At 35.7% G+C, this 8,882-nt stretch overlaps 1 pseudogene; it reads left to right on the forward strand.

The window, feature by feature from the left end:
* The first annotated feature begins 1,875 nt into the window (after positions 1-1,875).
* Positions 1,876-8,061, forward strand: LOC115834251 (annotated as a pseudogene).
* Positions 8,062-8,882: the final 821 nt, after the last annotated feature.

Raw genomic sequence — 8,882 nt, forward strand, 5'->3', positions numbered from 1 at the left:
TATATAATATAAATATATATAAATATATATAAAAATATATATAAATATATATAAAAATATATAAATATATATAAATATATATAAATATATATATAAATATATATAAATATATATATATATAAATATATATAAATATATATAAAATATATAATATATATAAAATATAAATATATAAAATATATATAATATATATAAATAAATATATATAAATATATATATAAATATATGTAAATATATAAATATATAAATATATATAATATATATAAATATAAATATATATAAATATATAAATACATATGTATAAATATAGATTATATATGTATATACACAAAAATACTTACCATTGTGATACAATTTCCTATCGTATACCATACAGGTTTGCAGCCTAGGATGGATATTCTATACAGTATACCATAGGTGTGTAGTAGGTTATACCATCTAGGTTTGTGTAAGTATACCCTATGATCAAACAATAACAAAACTGTCTAATGTTTCCCTCAGATCATATATCTCTCTTCACTCTACACATGACACTGTACAGGAGAGGAATTCTACTAGGGGAATTTCTTCCCTTGATTATGGAGTCTGAGAAGTTGAACATAGGCTGTCATTAAGCTAGTGTCGTGGAAATTCCAATATCCTGGCTGAGTTCGAATCAGCTTCAGGAGAGAGAGAGGAAACTGCCTTCTCTCTGCCGTTTATCTTCAGTCTGAGCTACCAGCTGATTGGATAGTGTCCACCCACATTGAGGGCTGCTGTTCCCCACTCAGCTCACCAACTTACATGTCTCTCTGGAAACAGCTTCACAGATTCACCCAGAAAAAATACTTTACCAATTCTCCATGTATTTAATCCAGTCAAGTCAACACCTAAAATTAACCATAATACCTTAGTAATATAATTATATATATTTCAGTTTTTAAAAAACTGACTAAATGTCGGTTCATAGTTTGAGTGGCCCAAAGAAGAAGTTAATTTAAGCCATAAGAAAAATAAACCCAATATTTTTCATTATTTCTTTTATCTCCTAGTGATCCTAGACTGGTTTAATTGCTGTCTTTTTGTTTATCTGGTCGGTTTGTTTGTTGTGGGGTTGTTTTTGTTAAACAGCCAGCTTCTGGGTCCCTCTCTCTAAAAATATGTCATAGAGCTCTCTGACCATCTTCTCATGTTTTGTTACCCAAGGGAGGTTTTTTTTTTTTTTTTTTTTTGAGACAGAGTCTTGCTCTGTCGCCCAGGCTGGAGTGCAGTGGCGTGATCTCAGCTCACTGCAAGCTCCTCCCGGGTTCACGCCATTCTCCTGCCTCAGCCTCTCCGAGTAGCTGGGACTACAGGCACCCGCCACCACGCCCGGCTAATATTTTTTTGCATTTTTAATAGAGACGGGGTTTCACCGTGGTCTCGATCTCCTGACCTCGTGATCCGCCCGCCTCGGCCTCCCAAAGTGCTGGCATTACAAGCGTGAGCCATCGCGCCCGGCCCCAACATAGGTTTTCTACTCCTCTCCCATATTCATTCAATAGTTATTTGAAAGAGAAATAGGGACAAGCATGTTTTATTCTAGACCACTTAAGATTAAAACCCGAGTTCCATATCGACATCCAGGGAATAGGTTTTTGAACAGATTTGCATTATGTTATGGGCAGGAACTAGGAGTAGAAGAGGTTGTGAGTCATCTAGTCAGTAGTGTCGGCTATAAAGCCTAAAGACTCTCTTTGTGTATGCATTTTTCATTTTTGTTACAGAGGAAATAGTTTGTTCTGCTTTAATGAGCACTGTCAAGAAGAAAATATAGCTATCACATATCACCACAGGTTCACAGATCTTCACCAACCCGACCCCAAAATGACATGCTGCTCTTTCTTCTTCAGAAACATGAATTCTGGAATCTTGCAAGTCTTCCAGAGGGAACTCACCTGTCCCATCTGCATGAACTACTTCATAGACCCAGTCACCATAGACTGTGGGCACAGCTTTTGCCGGCCCTGTTTCTACTCTCCACTGGCAAGACATCGCAGTTCTTGCTCAGTGTTCTAAATGCAAGAAGACAACACGGCAGAGAAACCTCAAAACTGACATTTCTTTGAAGAAGATGGCTTCCATCGCCAGAAAAGCCAGTCTCCGGCAATTCCTTAGCTCTGAGGAGCAAATATGTGGGACGCACGGAGAGACAAAGAGGATGTTCCGTGAAGTGGACAAGAGCCTGCTCTGTTTGCTGTGCTCCAGTAACTCTCAGGAGCACCGGAATCACAGACACTGTCCCATTGAGCGGGCTGCTGAGGAGCACCGGGTAAGTGATGCTCTGAAGATCTATTTCTCTATAGAACACATGAAATTCTTGTAAGTCTATTTCCTTGGAGATTGGATGATGTCATCTCTGTGTCCCCTTAAGCATGTCTGTTATGAGCTTCCTTGACTTCACACCTCTCAGATTTGACAAACATGAGGAGAAACAAAGCAAACTCTATTTTCTGTGGGCGAATTTGTCTCTCATTTTGGGTCCTTCGTATATCAGAGTGTGAATGATACTTTATTGTCTTCACTTGTGCTTCAATTCATGGCTCTTTTGCAGGAGGAGCTCCTAAAAAATGCAGTGTTTGTGGGAAAAAGCTTGTGAAAATCACAGAAAACTGAGCATGGAAACCACCAGAACCAGATGCTGGAAGGTTAGTACCGTATTACTCTACCTTCTCCAGGAACTTATAGTGAACAAATGGGTGACTCTTAAAATAGGAACTTGATCTCAACTCATAATGTTTCTGGAATTCAATAAACAAGGATAAAACACTTGAGAAAAAACTCGCTAATATTTATGTAAGTTAGTGTGACTCTTCGGTAAGATTTCTAATCAGACCACAGATGTTATCCAAGCATGCTCATCTGTTTCCATACAAACCTGTAGTAATACCCCAACAAATACAAGAAACTGGGCTATTTCACACTGTTCCCAATGGGCTGCCTGGATAAATTGTGGACACGAGAGTTATTTATCAGTCGTGGAAATTTCAGGTGACCTTTCTAAGGCTGAGTCAGTATGAATTTGAATCTTGGTGGGCAAGTATATTGAAATGTGAGCTAAATTTCAGGCGGAAGGAGCAAGCGCAAACTTAGGGAATGCATGAAATGAAATATCAGAACTAATTAATATTGAATAAGTCATAACACATAATGGGAAAAGTGGTGAGAAATGTAGACTTGTGTCTTGATGAAGACATAAATATGTGAGAAATATGGGAACTAGTATTTAATATAAGGAGAACTCTAAGGACTTGAGAAGAATTCTAGAAATGATTTTCTCTTTGTGGATGTTTATATTGAGGGTATGATATTGAATATTAATTCATTAATTTATTCTAATATTAATTGAAAGATATTTTATGAGTACTTAGTCTATGTCAAATATCAACTTAGAAAATTAAGGAGTAAAGAAGAAAACACACAAATCTTGCAATGGAAATGAGAAAAACAAATGGTCACCATGCAGATATGTGAAGTACATGATGTGTTAGAGTGTAGTAGTGTCTTTGGAGAATAATCCAGCAGGAAAGTAGAAAAGGAGCACAGAGGCCAGGGACTGGGGATGAGGGTTTGAGTTTTAAATAGGGTGGTCAGGAAAAAGGCTCATGGAAAAATTCACACTGAAACAAAATCTTGATCAGGAGGAAATATATATATCCTCCTGTTTGCCTTCCTCTTCCTCATAAATATATGAATATATATGTGTATCTGGGTGTATATATATATATGGATATATATGAGGAATATATATACACACACACAGATACACATATATATTCCTCATATATCGATATATACCTACATTTGAGAAATATATATATGAGTACATATATGAGAAATATGTATATATATATATGAAAATAATTCTAGGTACAGAAAACAACATGGGCAGTAATATTTAATTTGCATTTATTTGGGGGTTTGAGGAACCACAAAGAAGTCCATGTTGCTGATTAGGGTGAGTTTGGAAGAGAATAAATGAAACCTTATTAGAATATGTTATGCTGGGTGAAATGCATTGAGTTGACAATGCTAGTCTGTGGTCATGTCATCATTTCTCATATAATGGTTTTACATAACTTGCCCCAATTCTCCAAAATAGAAATAATGGTTTCTTACCTAGTCAATATAACTCGATAGTTTGATTCTTATGCAAGAGCTGTGTTTTCTTTCTATAAATGTGGTGTGGAAGAGAGAAATCCATTTTTATATACCTATCTTAGAAAACATTTTATCATTAATCAGTGAATGGAACTGGGCAGAAACAACTATGTTGATACTAGTACAGAAAAAAAAGGAAAGAATAAAATTTTGTGGAATCTGAGAATTGACAATATTGAGGATTAAAATATTGGGTATTCAGAATGCTAAGAGGAATCAGTGAAATTCAAGAGAAGATGGATAAAACATTTCTATTTTGACTAATTGTCACTGCAGGATTATGTGAGTTTAAGGATAGAAGCAATCAGAGCTGAATATCAGAAGATGCCTGCATTTCTCCATGAAGAAGAGCAACATCACTTGGAGAGGCTGCGAAAGGAAGGCGAGGACATTTTTCAGCAACTCAATGAAAGCAAAGCCAGAATGGAACATTTGAGGGAGCTTTTAAGAGGAATGTATGAGGATCTGAAGCAAATGTGCCATAAAGCAGATGTGGAGCTACTCCAGGTACGGACTGACCATGGGGTATCATGATGTTGAACATTCACATGCATGGGTATTTTTCCTCTCTCCTGAAATCCGTCTCCCCCTTTACTTCCATGATTTGTTTCCAAAAATACTATTCGATAACTAATGCTACTTGGTTGGGAGGGTATAGCCTCTCCTAGTGATTCTACCAGGCCGAAGATCCCTCCTACTTTATCCACCAGCAACAAAACTTTGTAGAATGGCCAAGGTAACAGACAGCCCCAAGAAATATTTCCCATCAAAAGTCAGTGATGTATTAGGATTTTTGAAAGTGGATAAAATGAGAAGTGATTCATTGGCATTTAGGCTAATTTGGAGACATGGCATGATGGAGAAGTTGGGGAATCTAGGATCACACTAATATTATTTTGGGGTCCACTCATTTTGGTAACAGGGCTGAGGGAAGATGACTGAGTAGCTTCTTTATGGTTACCGCAGAGCATAGACTCTGTGGGCCTCCTCTCCCTTCACTTGTAAAAAGAACGTCTTCAAGACTTAGACTTTATGAGGACATTAATTCATGACATATGATAGACTGGGATTTTCATGAGAAAAGAAATAGAAAATGCTTTCCAGGAGGGAACGTTGTAGGAAAATTATATCTTCAGAAACTGTCTCCAAATCTCACACTGAACTTAGTGGAAGATTTATCTTGTGGAAAGCACTAAGCCTTTCTTTTTTTTTTTTTTTTTTACAGGCTTCTGGAGACATATTACACAGGTGAGTGCATACCTAGATTTTAGCAGATGCTTTCAGTTTCCACAAATATCAAGCAGGAACTTTGATATTGAAGGTATAATTGATTCAGATAGTGATACTGCCTTGTGCTGGTTGTACTTTCTCCATCCCCCACCCAGGTAGACATCTATTTTGTTGCCATACACAGTGATTTTCTTAAGCAGTTCAATGAAAGTTCTGCAAAACCAAAAATAAATAAATAAGTAAATAAATAAAAATAAGAAAGAAAACCAAAAATAAATAAATGAAAGAAAAATAAAGGAAGTGAGCATCTCTATTCCTAATTTCATGTTTATTCTCAAAAGCCTTCATATTTGAAAGAGAAAATATTACATTTACTACATGGCTACAAAGTCAACCAGGGGAAGCCAGAGAGAAAAGGGAAAGTATTTTAGCAGTGAAAAGTGTTGATGATTTCCAGTTTATATTTAAATATATAATTCTGAAAAATAGATGAACAAACTATTCGGAATGTTTGAACTGTGTAGGCCTCCAGAGAACCTCAACTATAAAAGGCAGATCTCCCTGCCTGGAGCAAGTTTCAACACCCCGGCCTTGAGAAGGAAGCAACAGATGCAGCAGTCTTAAAAATAATCCCACTTTTCCAGACAATGATTTCAGGAATTTCTGGGAAGTCTGGAACCCAGAATTTCATTTTTGAATATTCTCCTAGTCTTAAGACTAATGATCCTTACTAATTTGGAGCAATACAAAGAAAGATTCGAATGAATTCTCGCTCAGATAGACTTTTCCATCGTGCTTGAAAATCAGGAACTGTGAATAAGAATGAATTCGAAAAAGAAAATGATAATTTTGGAATTAGCAAATGTGTGGGTTAAAGGGATTCTCATGAAACATCTTTTAAATAAAAGTAGTGATTTTTATGTATTTTTTTGGCTGTAGATGTGGTAACTGTGTCTTTCTCGTTGCAGGTGTGAGTCTCTGCTGCTGCAAGTGTCTGAGCCTGTGAATCCAGAGCTCAGTGCAGGCCCATCACTGGACTGCTGGACAGGCTCAATGGATTCAGAGGTAAGTGTCAGCCCATTGGCAGAATTCCCACAGTGTATTACTTCTTGTTAGAATCATGAGGGTAATACTTTACCCTTCGCCAAATCTTTATTTCATTTCAGCAGGAAGTGAACCATATGGCTATGCAACCCTTTTATATCTGTGTTTCTATTTATATTCCAATTTATAACATGAAGAGTAAAACGTAGTGAAAAACAAATATGTTCTGGGCTCACATGTATAGAGTTATATATTGGGTAAATGGAATGACATAAGAAATAAAAAATTGAATAAATGGAACAATGCTCAGAAGGAAGCTTAATAATCCAAGCTTACATAAAAATTTTACATTACCGTATTTCATTTGAATTGTTAAACACATTTCGTTGGGAATGGAGTTCACTGAAGTTTGATGGAGTATTTGTATTTTCTTATAAAAATATATATTATTGATATAATGTAAAATGTTGACTTAGCATGTAAAAAGAAAGAAGAAATTATTATGTAAATAGGAAGTAAAAATAGAAGTGATAATTTCAGTTTAGTTACAACATGAAGAGCTACGAGTAAAATCTAAAATTCAGTTTCAGTCTAGAGCTAGCAGGGATGTCCGCAGAGTGACTGGTAAAAGATTTTGCAAAAATCTGCCTTAAGTTACCACTTATAATTTGAACGTATGGACTTGTATCCAGTTATCTAGAGCAGTGCTTGAGTAAGCTAAAATCTTCCCATTCTTGCCAAAATTATATCACTAGTATTTAAGAACAAGAAATATTTTAATAATAATGACCTTGATAGCTAAAGGGCATTCAAGGCATATAATATTTCACGTTTACATTGGAGATTGGATTAAAACAGGCTGGTCTTATATTGAACTCTCAATTTTTAAGTTTTCAATAAATTTTCAATGTCTATTTTTAGGGTTTTGTTCTTCCTATAGAGAATATTAATCATCCTTATACTTTATTAAATGTTTTAGTCACAATTCTCCTGTCCTTGTAACTTCAAATTTCTTGGTAAAGTAAATTCTTGGTAGAACAACTTTTCTCTCAAGAATTCTAATTTCTAATAATTACATGTATCCATGCTTTTTTAAAATTATTTTTGCAGTTGATTTTACTCTGCAGCATGAAGAGCCAATAGTCATATCTTCCTGTGTGGAGATGTGAGAAGCGTGAATGTTGGATGTGACCCTCAAGATGATCCCGATATCACTGCAAAATCCGAATGTTTTCTTGTATGGGGGGCTCAGGCTTTCACATCTGGCAAATATTATTGGGAGGTTCACGTGCGGACTCTTGGAATTGGGCTTTTGGAGTCTGTAACAATTATTGGAAAGAGAAGAGACAGAATGACAAGATAGATGGAGAGGAGGGACTCTTTCTTCTTGGATGTGTTAAGGAGGACACTCACTGCAGTCTCTTTACCACCTCCCCATTTGTGGTGCAATATGTTCCAAGACCTACCAGCACAGTAGGATTATTCCTGGATTGTGAAGGTAGAACCATGAGCTTTGTTGACGTTGATCAAAGTTCCCTGATATACACCATCCCTAATTGCTCCTTCTCACCTCCTCTCAGGCCCATCTTTTGCTGTAGTCACTTCTGACCAGAGAAAAGTCAGAAACGTGTCTATATGCTCTGGGAACCTGTTTATCCCAGAAAGCCATCTTTTTTGCACCTCATCAAACAGGACAAATCAGTTATATTTAATGTCTTTAGTTGCATTCTAATGTCATCAAAACTCATTTATAGTGTTTCATTAAATATGGTGAAAACACAAAAACCATGTGTATTGTTTCCTTTTTTAATCATTTTTGGAAAATCATTACCCATGATGTATGGCATAGAATATATTCTCTGGTTTTTAATTATTTCTGAATGTCACAAAGTGAAATAATAGGTAAGAGAGTTGTCTAAATGAAGTTAAAACCAATGGAAGAAAGTAGAGATCTTGGGCTTCATGAAAAACCTTGGAGTAAAAAGACTCAATGGTAATCTGGAAATATTTTCTTTCTCTTCATCTAACAATATTCTACTTATCCATGTGTTTTATTTATGAACCTATACTTTGAGGTAATCTTATTTGACCTCCTATGCTGTGCTTGTCTTTGTAAATCTCATCTTATATTCAAATGCTCATGCATTATTAGAGTGCTGTTCTACAGTGAAATTTACAAGGGGATCAGGACAATGCTGAATCAATTAAATATTCAAATGGACATAACTGAATACTGACCCCTACCTCAAACCATATACAGTGCATTTCCACATGGATTCATGTTCTGAAGGTGAAGGGAACACAATAAAATATTCTCATACAGAAAGATTTCCTGACCAGGACAAAAAAGTAACAATTAAGAAGAAAAACTTAGTTTATATCAAAAATGATGACGTCTGTGTTTCAAAATATACCATTCAAGAATTAAA

This window comes from Nomascus leucogenys, unplaced genomic scaffold, assembly GCF_006542625.1.
Source record: "Nomascus leucogenys isolate Asia unplaced genomic scaffold, Asia_NLE_v1 001064F_56901_qpd_obj, whole genome shotgun sequence".
NCBI classification, from domain to species: Eukaryota; Metazoa; Chordata; class Mammalia; order Primates; family Hylobatidae; genus Nomascus; species Nomascus leucogenys.